Source organism: Bos mutus, chromosome 6 (genome assembly GCF_027580195.1).
Source record: "Bos mutus isolate GX-2022 chromosome 6, NWIPB_WYAK_1.1, whole genome shotgun sequence".
Classification (NCBI taxonomy): Eukaryota; Metazoa; Chordata; class Mammalia; order Artiodactyla; family Bovidae; genus Bos; species Bos mutus.
The window spans coordinates 2,356,819-2,375,304 of NC_091622.1; the positions used below are offsets into that span (position 1 = coordinate 2,356,819).

Below are 18,486 nucleotides of genomic sequence, written 5' to 3' on the forward strand. Positions count from 1 at the left end.
TTGAATATCTGGAAGTTCATGGTTTATGTACTGTTGAATCCTGGCTTGAAGAGTCTTGAGGATTACTTTACTAGTGTGTGAGATGAGTACAATTGTGTGGTAGTTTGAACATTCTTTGACATTGGTTTCTTTGGGGTTGGAATGAAAACTGACATTTTCCAGTCCTGTGGCCATTGCTGAGTTTTCCAAATTTGCTGGCATATTGAGTGCAGCACGTTCACAGCATCATCTTTTAGGATTTGAAATAGCTCAACTGAAATTCCATCACCTCCAATAGCTTTGTATGTAGTGATGCTTCCTAAGTCTCACTTGACTTCCCATTCCAGGATGTCTGGCTCTAGGTGAGTAATCACACCATCGTGATTATCTGGGTCGTGAAGATTTTTTTTTGCACAGTTCTTCTGTGTATTCTTGCCACTTCTTTTAAATATCTTCTACTTCTGTTAGGTCCATACCATTTCTGTCCTTTACTGTGCCCATCTTTGAAATAAATATTCCCTTGGTATCTCTAATTTTCATGAAGAGATCTCTAGTCTTTCCCATTCTGTTGTTTTCCTCTATTTCTTTGCTTTGATCACTGAGGAAGGCTTTCTTATCTCTCCTTGCTATTCTTTGGAACTCTCATGCAAATGGGTATCTCTTTCCTTTTCTCCTGTGCCTTTTACTTCTCTTCTTTTCTCAACTATTTGTAAGACCTCCTCAGACAACCATTTTGCCTTTTTGAATTTCTTTTCCTTGGAGAATGTCTTGACTCCTGTACTGTGTCCCAAACCTCTGTCCATAGTCCTTCAGGCACTCTATCAGATCTAATCCCTTGAATCTATTTGTCACTTCCACTGTATAATCATAAGGGATTTGATTTAGGTCATACCTGAATGGTCTAGTGGTTTTCCATACTTTCTTCAATTTAAGTCTGAATTTGGCAATAAGGAGTTTATGATCTGAGCCATAGTCAGCTCCTAGTCTTGTTTTTGCTGACTGTATAGAGATTCTCCATCTTTGGCTGCAAAAAATATAATCAATCTAATTTCAGTATTGATCATCTGGTGATTGATGTCCAGGTGTAGAGTCTTTTCTTGTGTTGTTGGAAGAAGGTGTTTGTTATGACCAGTACATTCTCTTGGCAAAACTGCATTAGCCTTTGCCCTACTTCATTCTGTACTCCAAAGCCACATTTGCCTATTACTCCAGGTGTTTCTTGACTTCCTACGTTTGCATTCCAGTCCCCTATAATGAAAAGGACATTTTTGGGGGGTGTTAGTTCTCAAAGGTTCTGTAGGTCTTCTTAGAACCTTTCAACTTCAGCTTCTTCAGCATTCCTGGTCATGGTATAGACTTGGATTATTGTGATATTGAATGGTTTGCCTTGGAAATGAACACAGATCATTCTGTCATTTTTGAGATTGCATCCAAGTACTGCATTTCTGACTATTCTGTTTACTATGATGCATACTTCCTTTCTTCTAAGGGATTCTTGCCCACAGTAGCAGATTTTCATCTGCATTAAATTCACCGATTCCAGTCTGTTTTAGTTCACTGATTCCTCAAATGCCGATGTTCACTCTTGCCATCTCTTATTTGACCACTTCTAATTTGCCTGGACTTTGCCAACAAAGGTTCGTCTAGTCAAGGCTATGGTTTTCCTGTGGTCATGTATGGATGTGAGAGTTGGACTGTGAAGAAGACTGAGCGCCGAAGAATTGATGCTTTTGAACTGTGGTGTTGGAGAAGACTCTTGAGAGTCCCTTGGACTGCAAGGAGATTCAACCAGTCCATTCTGAAGGAGATCAGCCCTGGGATTTCTTTGAAAGGAATGATGCTAAAGCTGAAACTCCAGTACTTTGACCACCTCATGTGAAGAGGTGACTCATTGGAAAAGACTCTGATGCTGGGAGGGATTGGGGGCAGGAGCAGAAGGGGATGACGGAGGATGAGATGGCTGGACTGCATCACTGACTCGATGGACATGAGTCTGAGGGAACTCCGGGAGTTGGTGATGGACAGGGAGGCCTGGCGTCCTGCGATTCATGGGGTCGCAAAGAGTCAGACACGACTGAGCGACTGATCTGATCTGATGGACCTAACATTCCAGGTTCTTAGGCAATATTGCTCTTTATAGCATCAGACTTTACTTCCATCACCAGTCACATCCACAACTGGGTGTTGTTTTTGCTTTGGCTCTGTCTCTTCATTCTTTCTGGTGTTGTTTCTCCACTGATCTCCGGTAGCATATTGGGAAGCTACCAACCTGGGCAATTCATTTTTCAGTGTCCTATCTTTCTGCCTTTTCGTATTGTTCATGGTGTTCTCAAGGCAGGAATACTGAAGTGATTTTCCATTCCCTTCTCTAGTGGACCACGTTTTGTCAAAACTCTTCACCATCACCCATCTGTCTTGAGTTGTCCTACATGGCATGGCTCATAGTTTCATTGAGTTAGTCAAGGCTGTGGTCCATGTGATCAGGTTGTTTAGTTTTCTGTGCTTGTGGTTTTCATTCTGTCTGCCATCTGATGGAGAAAGGTTAGAGGCTCCTGGAAGCTTCCTGATGGGAGAGACTGACTGAGGGGGAAAAGGGGTCTTGTTCTGATTGACGGGGCCATGTTCAGTAAGTCTTTAATCCAATTTTCTGTTTTTCATTCCATTTTGACTGCCATAAATCAGCTGCTTTACTCTCAGTCTCAAATGTTTCTCCTCTGACCCATTTAATTGCCTCAATTTGGGGATCGAACCCCTGTTTCAGTTCCCCTACCTGCTGAGGGCAGGTCCAGTCCTACTAACACTAGTTTCCCCCCCAGTTCCTTCATCCTACCAAGTTTTACATGGTTCTATATAGTCTTTCTGGTGGTCAGGTATTCCTGCCCACTCTTGGCTGGTGCTCTGCAAGCACTTCTGTGTCTGAAGGTGTATTCCTGATATCCATGGAGAGACATGTACTCCGTGTCCACCTACTTCTCTGCCATCTTCTTCCTCCAAGAACATTGTTTATTATTTTAATTGTGCTCACATGTCTAAACACAGTCATAAAAATTGATCCAGCTATACAATTTATTTGTATGTTTTATCTATGCAAATTATTCTTTGATAAATAATTTACAAAATAAGCATGGTAATATGAGTAAACATCTATTCAGTTTAAAAAATAAAATTATTGTCATGTGCTTGGACCATAGGAAAAATATTCTGAAAAGAATGTATAAATATAATATGCTGCATAATCAAAACTAGAATAATCTAGCAATAAAAAAGGAATAAAGTTTATATCAAATTCACTTGTCTATACTTTCAAAAATCCATTCTATAATATTATTTGTAAATCAAGATGGTGGAATATTCTATTTTTTAGAATATTTTTTCGTTTCCATGAATTCTCAAGGATGCTCCACAATGACTAATACCTGTAAATTATTCCAGTACCACATAATAAAAATTGAACAAGTCTTGAAAATGAATTAATTTTTATAAGCAATTATGCTCTTTTCTAATGAAAAGAGCTCTTTTCTCCACCTTTCAGACAGCAATTTTCTCTTTGAATTCTTTGTACTGTATTTTCAAGTTTGAAGATAAATTCTTATGTATTTAGAAGATGGAAACAAAAAAGCTGTTGACTTTTTATCTTCAGTCTTGTTTCAAATCAGTGGATTGACATGATTATAGTTATTCACTTTAACATTAAAGATATGTTTTTAATTGAGAATGGTAGTTTTCTTTGAGTTTCTGCTCATTTTCTCAGTTAAGGATAACATTGTGATAGAATTCTTAGGTTTAAGCTCCTCTTATTTACATCATTTTAAAACTCTTAATATGTTATTCTTGAATGCAACAATTTAAATTTTTATTTGAAAAAAAACATGTTAGAGTTTTTAGTATAAAGGTTAGGATATAGCAAAAAATTCTGAAATTTAGAAATAAAAATTATTTTTAAAAACATATCAATAAATGTTTATGATGAAAAAACAGTCTCTTCTGGGCATGTATTTATAGCAATAGAATCTAGAGATTGAAATCAGATGACTTGCCAACATAAAAAGATCATATACACTAGTCAAGAACATTCATGAAAATTTATTTTGCTATATATATACAAAGAAAACATTCTCTACACTTAAGCTTGCTCCTGGTATAAAGATTATGGAAGTTGTTGTTTTGTTGATCACAGACTACATTATAATATAAGGTACTCAGAGCTACCCTCTTTGTGCCAAGCACTTTAAGCTACTCTCTTTTCTAGTCTCTTTCTTAAACTTTAGAAGGATTAATAATCATTGAGTATCATATTATGTCAGACTGCCTAATAAGCAGAGCAAATTTTATTCTAAAAAGTATTGTTTTTAGTCCAACTAAACTAATCAATCTACAGTTTCAAAATTATTTTGAAAATTCATTTTGAACTCACTAAAATAACTTCAGGTACTATAAACCAGAGAATTTTGAATTTTTTCCTTTAAATTCAGAATAAATATATAATGGAGCCCTCATAGTCAACAAAAGAGCCCCAAATGCAGTTCAGTTCAGTTCAGTCACTCAGTCGTGTCCAACTCTTTGCGACCCCATGAATCGCAGCATGCCAGGTCTCCCTGTCCATCATTAACTCCCAGAGTTCTCTCAAACTCATGTCCATCGAGTCGGTGATGCCATCCAGTCATCTCATCCTCTGTCGTCCCCTTCTCCTCCTGCCCCCAATCCCTCCCAGCATCAGAGTCTTTTCCAATGAATCATCTCTTCACATGAGGTGGCCAAAGTACTGGCAATGTATTTATTTTCAGGGCAGCAATGGAGAAACAGACATAGAGAACAGATTTATGGACATGGAGGGGGAGAAGAGGGGATAAGATGTATGGAGTGAGTAATATGAAAACTTGCATTACCATATGCAAAATGGATAGCCAATGGGTGCCGGGGTCCAGCCCCAGCTGATCCAGGGTATTCGAAGGAGAGACGATGTAGGCGAGGATCAGGAAACAACTGCTTAATTAAACGTTAATTAAGGATATAAAGAGTAATAGAATGAGGATAGCTCAGTGAGGAAATTCATTGGAGAAAAGAGGCTGAGTAGCTTGATTTATGCAGGAGACCAATAAAACTTCAAGACAAGAAGTTTGCACCACTTACATAGGCCAAAGGCGTCCTTCCGTTCTCCTGAAGGAGAGGAGACACTGAGGCCTCCCTGGTCGGATCTTAGAAGCCCAGGCATAATTAGCAAGCATGGCGGGTTCCACCCTCCAGATGGAGACTCAGCCAGAATTTGGGAGAGAGAGCGACATGGGGAGACCAAGTTTCGGTGAACAAGGCCCGCATTTATTTTCCAAAGTAGTTTTTATACCTTAAGTTGTGCATAGAGGATAATGGGGGAAGGGGTGGAGTCATGCAAGGACAGCAGTTCCTGGTCCTAATCGAAGCCAGGCTTTCAAACTTACCATATGCAAAAGTTCAGGTGATTTGCATCATCTTCTGGCCCAGAGGCCTGTTAACATTTTAAGAAACTTATTTCTCTAAAGGTGATTATTCTAAAGTCAGGCACCAGCCTCCAAAAAAGCATTGGACAAAGCTGCATTCCTATAGGGCAAAGGTGAGGTGGGCTCAGTCAAGAAAAGAATTAACTCAAGGGTCCAAGGTTACAAACATTGAGGCTACTACTTACATTTCTATACACCCATTATATCAATCAATATACTGCCAAGGACACAGTAGGTAAGGAGTATGGAGACTTAGCAGCAAACATTGGCCCAATAAGTGAAAAACCCTTCACCAATATAATTTCTAATCAATCTTTTAACTACTCAAAGGAATCTGTGTTTAGACAGTTTAGAACATCTCCTGCCTCTCACAGTTGGGAGGCTCTGAACAATCACATGTGGCCAGAAAAACCTATTCAGGCAGGCTAGAGGATTTCCAAAGGAGTTTGTAGGTTAAACACTGTCACACCCAGGAATTATTAACTGGAGCTGTAAACTAACTCTTTTTTCAGAGAGAGGTAGTGGGGGACAGCCCCCCGTAAAGTCAGAGGTGTAGGTGAAAGCACAAAGCAGAAAGTAGGCAGACTCTGGTTTTGGGGGTAGATGCTCGAGAATTTCCAGGGGGACTCCTGAGGCTCGATCCTGCCTTTGCATATGCCGAGCCTCCTTCTTCATGACCTTTGTCGTGGGTGGAGTTCCTCACGCTGGCTCCCGGCAGTGATAGAATTCCAGTTGAGCTATTTCAGATCCTGAAAGATGATGCTGTGGAAAGTGCTGCATTCAATATGCAATTTGCAATATGCACTCAATATGCAATATGCGGGCTCCCGGCAAATGGGAATTTGTTGAATGACTCAGGGAACATAAATAGAGGCTCTGTATCAACCTAGAGGGGTGGGATGGGGAGGGAGATGGGAGGGAGGTTCAAGAAGGAGGGGACATATGTACACCTATGGCAGATTCATGTTGATGTTTGACAGAAAAGAGCAAAATTCTGTTAAGCAATTATGCTTCAATTAAAAAATAAATATATATCTTTAAAAAAGTGTTAATAAATCACTGCAGATGGTGACTGCAGCCATGAAATTAAAAGACACTTGCTCCTTGGAGAAAAAGCTATGACAAACCCAGACAGCATGGTAAAAAACAGACATATTACTTTGCTGACAAAGTCCATCCAGTCAAAGCTATGGTTTTTCCAGTCGTCATGTATGGATGTGAGACTTGGACCATAAAGAAAGCTGAGTACTGAAGAATTGATGCTTTTGAACTGTGGTGTTGGAGAAGACTCTTGAGAGTACCTTGGACTGCGAGGAGATCCAGCCAGTCCATCCTAAAGGTAAATCAGTCCTGAATATTCATTGGAAGGACTGATGCTGAAGCTAAAACTCCAATACTTTGGCTACCTGATGCAAAGAACTGACTCATTGGAAAAGACTCTGATTCTGACAAAGATTGAAGGCGAGAGGAGAAGAGGATGACAGAGTATGAGATGGTTGGATGGCATCACCAACTCGATGGACATGAGTTTGAGCAAGCTCAGGGAGTTGTTGATGGACAGGGAAGCTTGATGTGCTGCGTGCAGTCCATGTGGTCGCAAAGAATTGAACACAGCTGAACAACTGAACTGAACTGACTGAATAACCTGGATAACCACAATGGTGTGATCATTCACCTAGAGCTAGACATCCTGGAGTGTGAAGTTAAGTGAGCCTTAGGAAGCATTAATATGAACAAAGCTAGTGGAGGTGATAGAATTCCAGCTGAGCTATTTAAAATCCTAAAAGATGACGCTGTTAAACTGCTGCACTCAATATGTAAGGAAATTTGGAAAACTCAACAGTGGACATGGGACTGGAAAAGGTCATTTTTCCTTTAATTCCCAAAGGAAGGTAATGCCAAAGAGTGTTTCAACTACTATACAATTGCACTCATCTCACATGCTAGAAGATTATTCTCAAAATCCTTCAAGCTAGTCTTCAGCCATATGTGAACCAAGAACTTTCATAACTGAGAACAAACTGGATTTAGAAAAGGTATAGGAACCAGGAACCAGAGATGAAATTGCCAACATCTTCTGGATCATAGAAAAAGCAAGGGAATTCTGAAAAGAAAAACAAAACCATCTACTTCTGCCTCATTGACTATGCTAAAAACCTTCAACTGTGTGGATCACAACAAACTGGAAAATTCTTGAATGGGTGATATACCAGACCACCTTACCTGTCTCCTGAGAATCCTGTATTCAAGACAAGGAGCAACAGTTAGAACCAGACTTGAAATGGTGGACTGGTTCAAAATTGGGGAAGGAGTATATCAAGGCTGTACATTGTCACCCTGCTTATTTAACTTATATGCAGAGGACTTCATGTGAAATATCAGCCTGGATGAATCACAAGGTGGAATCAGATTGCTGGGAGAAATATCAACCTCAGATATGCAGATTATACTACTTTAATGGCAGAAACCAAAGAGGAAATAGAGAGCCCCTTGAAGGTGAAAAAGGAGAGTGGAAAAGCTTGCTTAAAAGTCAACATTCAAAAATGAAGATCATGGCATCTGGTCCCATCACTTCATGGCAAATAGATGGGGAAAATGTGGAAACAGTGACAGATTTTATTTTCTTGGGCTCCAAAATCACTGTGGATGGTGACTACAGCCATAAAATTAAAATAAACTTGCTTCCTCTAAGGAAAACTATGACACACCTAGACAGCATATTAAAAAAGAGAGACATCACTTTGCCAACAAAAGTCCATATAGTCAAAGCTATAGTTTTTTTCAGTAGTCATGTATGGATATGAGAGTTGGACCATAGTGAAGGTAGAGCGCCAAAGAATTGATTTTTTTGAATTGTGGTGTTGGAAAAGACTCCTGAGACTCCTTAGCACAGCAAGGAAATTAAACCAGTCAATCCTAAAGGAAATCAAGCTTGAATATTCATTGGAAGGATTGATGTTGAACCTGAAGCTTCGATATTTTGGCCATGTAATGTAAAGAGAGGACTCATTGGAAAAGTTCCTGATACTGGAAAAGATTGAAGGCAAGAGGAAAAGGAGATGACAGAGCATGAGATGGTTGGATGGCATCACCGACTCACTGGATATGAGTTTGAGTAAACTCTGGGAAATGGTGAAGGACAGGGAAGCCTGGGTGCTGCAGTTAATGGGCGTTGCAGGGTCGAACATGACTTAGCAAATGAACAGCAATAGAAATGACTACATGTATGGTTGATGCCTTCTCTTTGTTTGCATTTTTCAGAATAACAAATTGGTTTGTAAACAAATTCAAATGTGAGGAGCTTTATGATAGTTTTCCTATTTTTTAAGAACTCATAACCTTAATATATATGTTTACTTTTTTTCTAGTGTACGTTTTATTCTCTTTAGTGTTGAAATTTGTCCCTATGTGCTACTAGGAACCCCTTTAATGTGACTCATGTATCATTTTAATACAATCCCATTTTCTTTGCTTTTGAACAAAATAGTCCAAATTCATCTTGCATCTTTCCTATCATAGATCTAAAGGTATGTATTTCTGCTGTCTGCTTCCCTTTAGTGGAAAATAGCATTTATGGTAGGTGTGCTTATTCTTATTGGATGGTCACTTTTTATAGTCTTATTTAGGGAGAAACTATTGTGTATGTTTAAAGCATTGATATTCAAGTTTAGGATTTGTAAAAATATAGTACTTTTACTAAGATTTTTGAGTATTTCTCTTACACCTACATTTGTGTTTCTGAATAACTTTAGCATAAATACTTGTTTGTTTTATTCACATACAATTTTATATTTATATTTCAATGCTTTGTATCATGACACTAAGAACTATATTATATATATAATATGTATAACTTGAAAACAGTGATTTTAATACTACTGTTAATATCATTATTGAAAACAGCTTAATGTATATTTAACATTAAGATATATCCTACTGTGTATGTTGAATACACTTTTAAAAAACTTTATTTTGTATTGATATGTAGCTGATTAACAATGCTGTTATAGTTTCAAGTGAGCAGCGAAGGGAATCAGCCATCCATATACATGTATTTATTCTCCCCCAAAGTCTCCTCCCTTCCAGGCTGACTCATAACATTGAGCATAGTTTACAATTATTTTGAAGTCATTTGAAATACAACTTTTCTTTAACACTAAACCATAATATATTAATCATAATTATGTTACAATCTCTGATATTTCCAACAAATCTGAGTCTGGTTTTATTGATTGCTTTTTCTAATGACAATTGGTAATTTTTTCATACTTTGTTGTCTCATAGTTTTCATTATCAATACATATTGGACGTTGTATGTGGGGTAGAGATTGAGGTAAATAGTTTTAATGAACACCTCTTTTTCTGTCATAATGTCAGTGGGAGTGGTTGAGTCATTCTAGTGAGTAGTAAAGCTGGGTTTGAAGCACCACAGACTTCAAATTACTCCAGAGATGGAATTTTCTGCTTTGTGCTTATTAAGGATCCCAGAAGTCCTGAGAGTTGTTCACCAGTGTTCTTACTCTACCTCAGTTTTCAGCAGGCAGGCGTGACACAGGTGCGGAAGGTGAACATAAGCCTAGAGGTCAACTTCTGTCGCTTCTGACTTGAAGAGAAGCTCACGATGGGTGCCGGATGGCTCAGTCCTCTTGCTCCAGCTGTGGGCTCAGGCCACACGGGCTCTCATAAGGAGAACAGGGCTTAGCACTCCTGACCCTTCCCCTGTGGCCCTGAACGCTGTTTCGGGTCCCTGGACTATTTTGGGGAGGAGCTCCTGGATTGGAGCAAGTGTCCTGTTCTCCAGTGATAGTGGACCTCCACTTTATAACAGTGCAAGATTCTTGGTAAGGGAGAGGGCTTTTGTCCTTTCCTCACCAGCAGATGGCTTTTTTTAATCTCAAATTTATATTTCAAACGTGTGGTTAGATGTTAGTCACATGGTTCTTTCAGCTGCAATTGGGTCTGACAACATAGCTTTTATCCTACACAGCTTAAAAAAAAATAGAGTTTTGTTATGAATAAAGAAGTAGAAAATGAATATGGTAGTCAGCTAGCATGGTCTGATCTGCAAAAAGTACTGTTAGGCAACTATAAACAAAATATAAAATAATGTTATTTTAATTTTTGTAAAATCTTTCAAGTAAATGTTACTTAATTCTTTTAACAATGCTGTAGGAAACAGAAAGACAATCCCCTACCCCAAGTTTGTTTTGGGGGGTACACACTATAAACCTCAGCCTCAAAAATTCTGCGAGATGCCTAAGACAATACTATTTTTGACAGAATTACATAATCTTTCTCTAGGGATATATGTAAAGTGCACTAAAATAGGTTTCACAAAAGCTGAAATTTTTCTGATTTTTTTTCCTTGCAATAGTTCTATAACCTTGTGCTTATTTGAGCCTCAATACTTGCAGCTAAAAATAAGCACTAATCCTTGAAAGTTTGAATTGCAAATGAGAAAATGCAGGAAAAGTGCTTTGACAACCAGGGACTACTGAAGAACAGTATGCAGTAGGATGGTAGGATACATCCATCTGTTGTAAATTATTGAAATAAGTAATATGTGTGAAATACTGTGCATGAGATTTCTGAGAATGTTGTTGGCAATTGATAAATGTTTGTTAAAGATCAGAAGTGTGAATGTTGTGATCAGATCAGAGCAGTCACTCAGTCGTGTCCGACTCTTTGTGACCCCACGAATCGCAGCACGCCAGGCCTCCCTGTCCATCACCAACTCCCAGAGTTCACTCAGACTCAGGTCCATCGAGTCAGTGATGCCATCCAGCCATAGGTATGGTATTTTGTTTTTATTAAGGTACTTTCTTCTTTGCATTTTCCTGTACCCAGACTAGTTAGCTTCAGCCTCAGGGATCCACTTGGTCCAGGGCTGTGGGCAGTGGTCTTAAAACAGGAAGAACGTTAGACTTAGGGAGCTTGTATGGTCAGGTCACTCAAGGTGGCTGTTCTCTTGTCTCTGCACATCCCCTGCCAGACCAATACCTGCACCAACTATACCCTACAAACATGAATGACCTTCCTATACACTTGCCTCAAGCCCCCAGCTAGTGACTGCTCTTATCAAAGGGATGGTGAGCGGCATGGCCCTCTGCTGGTTTCCCTGGTAACTGATGAGCCAACCTGACATCAGTTCTCTTATAACTAGCAATCTCCCCTTCCTCCCTGGCACAAAGAGTCCCACCATGTCATCTGCCTGCTGACCACAATATGCGGTGGCTTTTTGCCCTGGGACCCTGCTTCAGACATGTAACTTCCCCCATTCATCAAACCACTGGTGTTTCTGTTGCTAATTCTGGGCTTTTCTTCCATCTTGAAGTTGGGCAAGCACAGGTCTTTGTAGGACTGCAGGGTTCAGTCCTACAGAACTCTAAGGCCTTAGCAGCCTGTAAAAGCAGGCTGAAATCCAAGCCAGAGTCAATCCCTGTAAATGTCTCAAGATTAAAAAAAATTAAAACTTAAGAAAAATCAATCCCTAACAGTCAGCTAGGTTTCCCAAAAAAGGCAACAACGTTAGCTATAGCCAATCAAATAATTTCCTTGCTTTGCTTGCCCATTTGCTTTCTGACATTTCCTGCTGGTGGAAAGCTCCAAGCCTTTTTATATCTGGCATTAGCTGATTCAAATTGGTGTTTGCTCAAATAAACTCTAAAATTTTAATGCACTGCAGTTTAACTTTTAACAGTGTAGAAATTCAGTTTGCTAAGGTAACTGGAAAGTAAAGAAAAAAGAAAAAAAAATCAGCTTCTAAATTAACAATTGAAGAAATAACAGAATTTCTTTAGAAGACAGAATTCTGTAATTTTCTTTATCTCCCATTTTACATATTGGCAGCTAGTCCAGGTCACTAATTCATGGTTGGTTTGTTTGTTTGTTTTTTCCCATAGAATGATTAGGATATCACTTCCTCTGAAAACTGTTAGCCAATGAAGCTTATTACACTCAAATAGAAGGGATCTTGTATAGAGAAAGGAGATCCAACCAGTCCATTCTAAAGGAGATCAGCCCTGGGTGTTCTTTAGAACGAATGATGCTAACACTGAAACTCCGGGACTTTGGCCACCTCATGCGAAGAGTTGACTCATTGGAAAAGACTCTGATGCTGGGAGGGATTGGGGGCAGGAGGAGAAGGGGATGATAGAGGATGAGATGCCTGGATGGCATCACGGACTTGATGGACGTGAGTTTGAGTGAACTCTGGGAGATGGTGATGGACAGGGAGGCCTGGTGTGCTGCGATTCATGGGGTCCCAAAGAGTCAGACACGACTGAGCGACTGAACTGAACTGAACTGAACTGTATAGAGAAAATAAAAAAAAAAATCGAAACCCTCACCTTCTAACTGAGAAGGGGTGGGGGGTAATGTGTCCAGATATGTGTACAGATCTTTTCTGACCATGAGGACAAGCTATGTTAGTTACATCTAGAGCAGCAGTTTTAAGTATGGTCCTTGCACTAACAGCAGTTTATTATCTGACGTTTACAAGAATACAAAATGTCCTGATTTCTAACAAATAGGAACAAAAAGCATCAGCTGTAACCTACTTGAAAAGTATGTCAGAATCAGCTGCTTCCAGAGGGAAAAGTGGCCTGTAACTGGTGGCCACAGGAGAGGATGCTTGTACCAGACTGGAAACTACAGTCAGATTTCAGAGATTAAGCAAAGCTAGAATAATGCTGAGGCTTGTACTGAGTTGAATAGTGCCCACCTCCCACCCACCCCCCCAAAAAAAATTAATGCCCAATCAGAACCCCAGAATGTGATTGTATTTAGACATTGTATGTTTGCAGATGTAATTAGTTAAGATAAAGCTATTGTAGATTGAGAAGGACCCTAAAAACAATGACTGATGTTTTTATAAGAAGGTCTGGTGAAAAGACAAGGAGACATGTAGAGAAGATGCTATGTGGAGATGGAGGCATATTGGAGTGATGCATGAACAAACCAAGGGATGCCAAGGACTATTCCAACCATCAAGAGCTGGGAAAGAGAGGGTTTAGGGAAGGAGCCTGTAAAAGAAATCAAATTTACCAGCACCTTGAGGTCAGATTTCTAGTCTCCTGATCTGTGACAGCATACATGAATGTTGTTTTAAGCTACCAAGCTTGTGGCCATTTGTTACAGCTGCCCTATGAAATCAATACAAACCTAGTCAAAGAAAATTGGGAAGAATATGAAGCATAGGAAAAAACCAGAATTAATTCAGACAAAGATTTCAGCAGCAAAATATTCAGCAAGTAGACATTCAAACGAGACAAATTTTGCACCAGAGTTAGTAATTCAGGGAGATTCCTGATTCAGTTCTTGCAATAAAGTATAAAATGAGGGTACTACAGTTTTACAACCCTGTCTCTTCCCATCACTTTGAGATCTTATAAGTTACCCACCTCTTTCTTAAATCTATGTTCCATCTTGGAAATGAGAGGGAAAAGAGAGAAATCTGAAAGACCACCGTTAAACTGAGGAATATTAAGCATTAAAGCAACAACCTCAGACTACTGAATCTATCTAAGATTACAGATTTTCTGAAATTATTATGATCAAAATAGTAACCTTTTTCATTGACTTCCTCCTATGTCTCCTCTGGTGCTTGGGACTGGGACCAACCAGATGTGAATTCTCTGCAGTTCAGAAAGAATCATCTCAACTGCTTGTCAGTGCTGTTCTAGGAAAGAAGGAAAGGATAGGATCAGGTTTCAGTCAGGGTCACAAAGACAATTAGTAAAATGCCAAGAAAAGGGCCCTGATGACAGGATATTTTATTGGGGCTTCATGTCCATGATTCTGCTTATTTATCTGTTTATTTCTTTTTATTTCTAAAGTTTGATTAGACACTCCCTAAACAACAGACATTGAGTTCAATGCCTTTATATATTAAAAGTGAACAGAGAGCATAAGCTTTCCAGGATTTAATTGTGAAAATGTGCAAATAGGAAAACTTCAGACTTCTTCAGTGCATATCAATATATCCACCATTGCCTAGCTTATAATTTAAATATTTTGCTGTGCTTCCTTTATAACATATTAATCCATCCCTCTATTCCTCATTCATGAATCTTATTTTTGATATATTTCAAAGTAAATTTCAGACAGCAGTAAAATTTCTCTAAATACTTAATCTTGCTTATAATTTACTAAGATTAAATATTTGTTTACTGGTTTATTTTCTTTAGAGTTTAAATATATATACATTGAAATGCAGGAACTTTTGGTGAACATTCACTGAGTTTTGACAAGTAGATAGTTATATGTAACACCCAAATCTGCAGACCCCAGATTCTCTCACTTTCCCATCCATTCTAGAGACAACCATTGTTTTTTGTTTTTTCTCACCATGGAAAAATTTCGTCAATTCTACAAGTTTATACGTACAAAATAATACATCTGGTGTTATTTTGTGTAAGTTTTTTAAAACTCTTTTTATGTTGAGTTATATTGTTTTTTGGAGAAGGCAATGGCACCCCACTCCAGCACTCTTGCCTGGAAAATCCCATGGACAGAGGAGCCTGATGGGCCGCAGTCCATGGGGTTGCTAAGAGTCGGACACAACTGAGCGACTTCACTTTCACTTTTCATTTTCATGCATTGGAGAAGGAATGGCAACCCACTCCAGTGTTCTTGCCTAGAGAATCCCAGGGATGGGGGAGCCTGGTGGGCTGCCGTCTATGGGGTCGCACAGAGTCGGACACGACTGAAGCGATTTAGCAGCAGCATATTGTTTTTATCTAAATATGTTCCTTTTCATACTGTTCATGGGATTCTCAAGGCAAGAATACTGAAGTGGTTTACAATTCCCTTCTCCAGTGGACCACGTCTGTCAGAACTCTCCACCATGACCTGTCCATCTTGGGTGGCCCTACACGGCGTGGCTCATAGTTTCATTGAGTTAGACAAGGCTGTGTTCCATGTGATAAGATTGGTTGGTTTTCTGTGATTGTGGTTTTCAGTCTGGCTGCCCTCTGATGGAGAAGGATAAGAGGCTTATGGAAGCTTCCTGATGAGAGAGACTGACTGAAGGGGAAACTGGGTATTGTTCTGATGGGCGGGGCCATGCTCAGTAAATCTTTAATTCAATTTTCTGTTGATGGGTGGGGCTATGTTCCCTCCCTGTTATTTACCTGGGGCCAAACTATGGTGGACACTGAAAGATGAGCTCCCCAGGTCGGTACATGCCCAATATGCTACTGGAGATCAGGGGAGAAATAACTTCAGAAAGAATGAAGAAATGGATCCAAAGCAAAAACAACACCCACTTGTGGATGCGATGGGTGATGGAAGTAAAGTCTGATGCTGTAAAGAGCAATATTGCATAGAAAACTGGAATGTTAGGTCCATGAATCCAGGCAAATTGGAAGTGGTCAAACAGGAGATGGCAAGAGTGAATATCCATATTTGAGGTATCAGCAAACTAAAATGGACTGGAATGGGCGAATTTAAATCAGATGATCAGTATACCTACTACTGTGGGCAAAAATCCCTTAGAAGAAATGGAATAGCCATCATAGTCAACAAAAGAGTCCAAAATGCAGTACTTGGAGGCAATCTCAAAAGCGACAGAATGATCTCTGTTCATTTCCAAGGCAAACCATTCAATATCATAATAATCCAAGTCTATGCCCCGACCAGTAATACTGAAGCAGCTGAAGTTGAACAGCTCTATGAAGACCTACAAGACCTTCTAGAACTAACACCCAAAAAAGATGTCCTTTTCATTATAGGGGACGGGAATGCAAAAGTAGGAAGTCAAGAAATACCTGGAGTAACAGGAAAATTTGGCTTTGGAGTACAGAATGAAGTAGGGGAAAGGCTAATGCAATTTTGCCAAGAAAATGCACTTGTCATAGCAAACACCATCTTCCAACAATACAAGAGAAGACTCTACATGTGAACATCACCAGATGATCAATACTGAAATCAGACTGATTATATTCTTTGTAGCCAAAGATGGAGAAGCTCTATACAGTCAGCAAAAAACAAGACTTGGAGCTGACTGTGGCTCAGATCATAAACTCCTTACTGCCAAATTCAGACTTAAATTGAAGAAAGTAGGAAAAACCTCTAGACCATTAAGGTAGGACCTAAATAAAATCCCTTATGATTATATAGTGGACGTGACAAATAGATTCAAAGGATTAGATCTGGTAGACAGAGTGCCTGAAGAACTATGGACAGAGGTTTGTGACATTGTATAGGAGGCAGGGATCAAGACCATTGCCAAGAAAAAGGAATGCAAAAAGGCAAGATGGTTGTCTGAGGAGGTCTTACAAATATCTGTGAAAAGAAGAGATGGGAAAGGCAAAAGAGAAAAGGAACAATATACCCATTTGAATGCAGAGTTCCAAAGAATAGCAAGGAGAGATAAGAAAGCCTTCCTCAGTGATCAAAGCAAAGAAATAGAGGAAAAGAATAGAATGGGAAAGTCTAGAGATCTCTTCAAGAAAATTAGAGAGACCAAGTCGAACATTTCATGCAAAGATGGGAACAACAAAGGACAGAAATGGTATGGACCTAACAGAAGCAGAAGATATTAAGAAGAGGTGGCAAGAATACACAGAGGAACTATACAGAAAATATTTTCATGACCCAGATAATCATGATGGTGTGATCACTCACCTAGAGCCAGACATCCTGGAATGTGAAGTCAAATGGGCCTTAGGAAGCATCACTACGAACAAAGCTAGGGGAGGTGATGGAATTCCAGTTGAACAATTTCAAATCCTGGAAGATGATGCAGTGAAAGTGCTGCACTCAATATGCCAGCAAATTTGGAAAACTCAGCAGTGGCCACAGGACTGGAAAAGGTCAGTTTTCATTCCAATCCCAAAGAAAGGCAATGCCAAAGAATGCTCAAACTACCACACAATTGCACTCATCTCACATGCTAGGAAGGTAATGCTCAAAATTCTCCAAGCCAAGCTTCAGCAATACATGAACTGTGAACTTCCAGAAATTCAAGCTATATTTAGAAAAGGGAGAGGAACCAGAGATCAAATTGCCAACATCTGCTGGATCATGGAAAAAGCAAGAGAGTTCCACAAAAATCATATACTTCTACTTTATTGACTATGCCAAAGCCCTTTAACTGAGTGGATCACAACAAACTATGGAAAATTCTGAAAGAGATGGAAATACCAGACCACCTGTCCTGCCTCTTGAGAAATCTGTATGCAGGTCAGGAAGCAACAGTTAGAACTAGACATAGATCAATGGAGTGTTTCCAAATAGGGAAGAGAATATGTCAAGGTTGTATATTGTCACTCCTGTGTATTTAATTTATATGCAGAATACATCATGAGAAACATTGGGCTGGAGGAAACACAAGCTGGAATCAAGATTGCTGGGAGAAATATCAATAACCTCAGATATGCAGATGACACCACCTTTATGGCAGAAAGGGAAGAAGAACTAAAGAGCCTCTTAATGAAAGTGAAAGTGGAGAGTGAAAAAGTTGGCTTAAAACTCAGCATTGAGAAAACTAAGATCATGGCATCTGGTTCCATCACTTCATGGGAAATAGATGGGGAAACAGTGGAAACAGTGGCTGACTTTATTTTTCTGGGCTCCAAAATCACTACAGATGGTGACTGTAGCCATGAAGTTAAAAGATGTTTGCTCCTTGTAAGAAAAGTTATGACAAACCTAGACAGCATATTAAATGCAGAGACATTACTTTGCCAACAAATGCCCATTTAGTCAAAGCTATGTGTTTTGTTTTTTTTTTTCAGTAGTCATGTATGTATGTGAGAGTTGGACTATAAAGAACGTTGAGCACTGAAGAATTGATGCTTTTGAACTGTGGTGTTGGAGAAGACTCTTGAGAGTCCCTTGGACTGCAAGGAGATCCAACTAGCCCATCCTAAAGGAAATCAGTCCTGAATATTCATTGGAAGGACTGATGCTAAGGCTGAAACTCCAATACTTCGGCCACCTGATGTGAAGAACTGACTCATTGGAAAAGACCCTGATGCTGGGAAAGATTGAAGGCAGGAGAGGGGGACAACAGAGGATGAGATGGTGG

The 18,486-nt window shown here is 39.4% G+C and overlaps 1 pseudogene; it reads left to right on the top strand.

Annotated features, from left to right (window-relative positions):
• Positions 1-15,729: 15,729 nt before the first annotated feature.
• LOC138988270 (craniofacial development protein 2-like) lies at positions 15,730-16,528 on the top strand (annotated as a pseudogene).
• Positions 16,529-18,486: the final 1,958 nt, after the last annotated feature.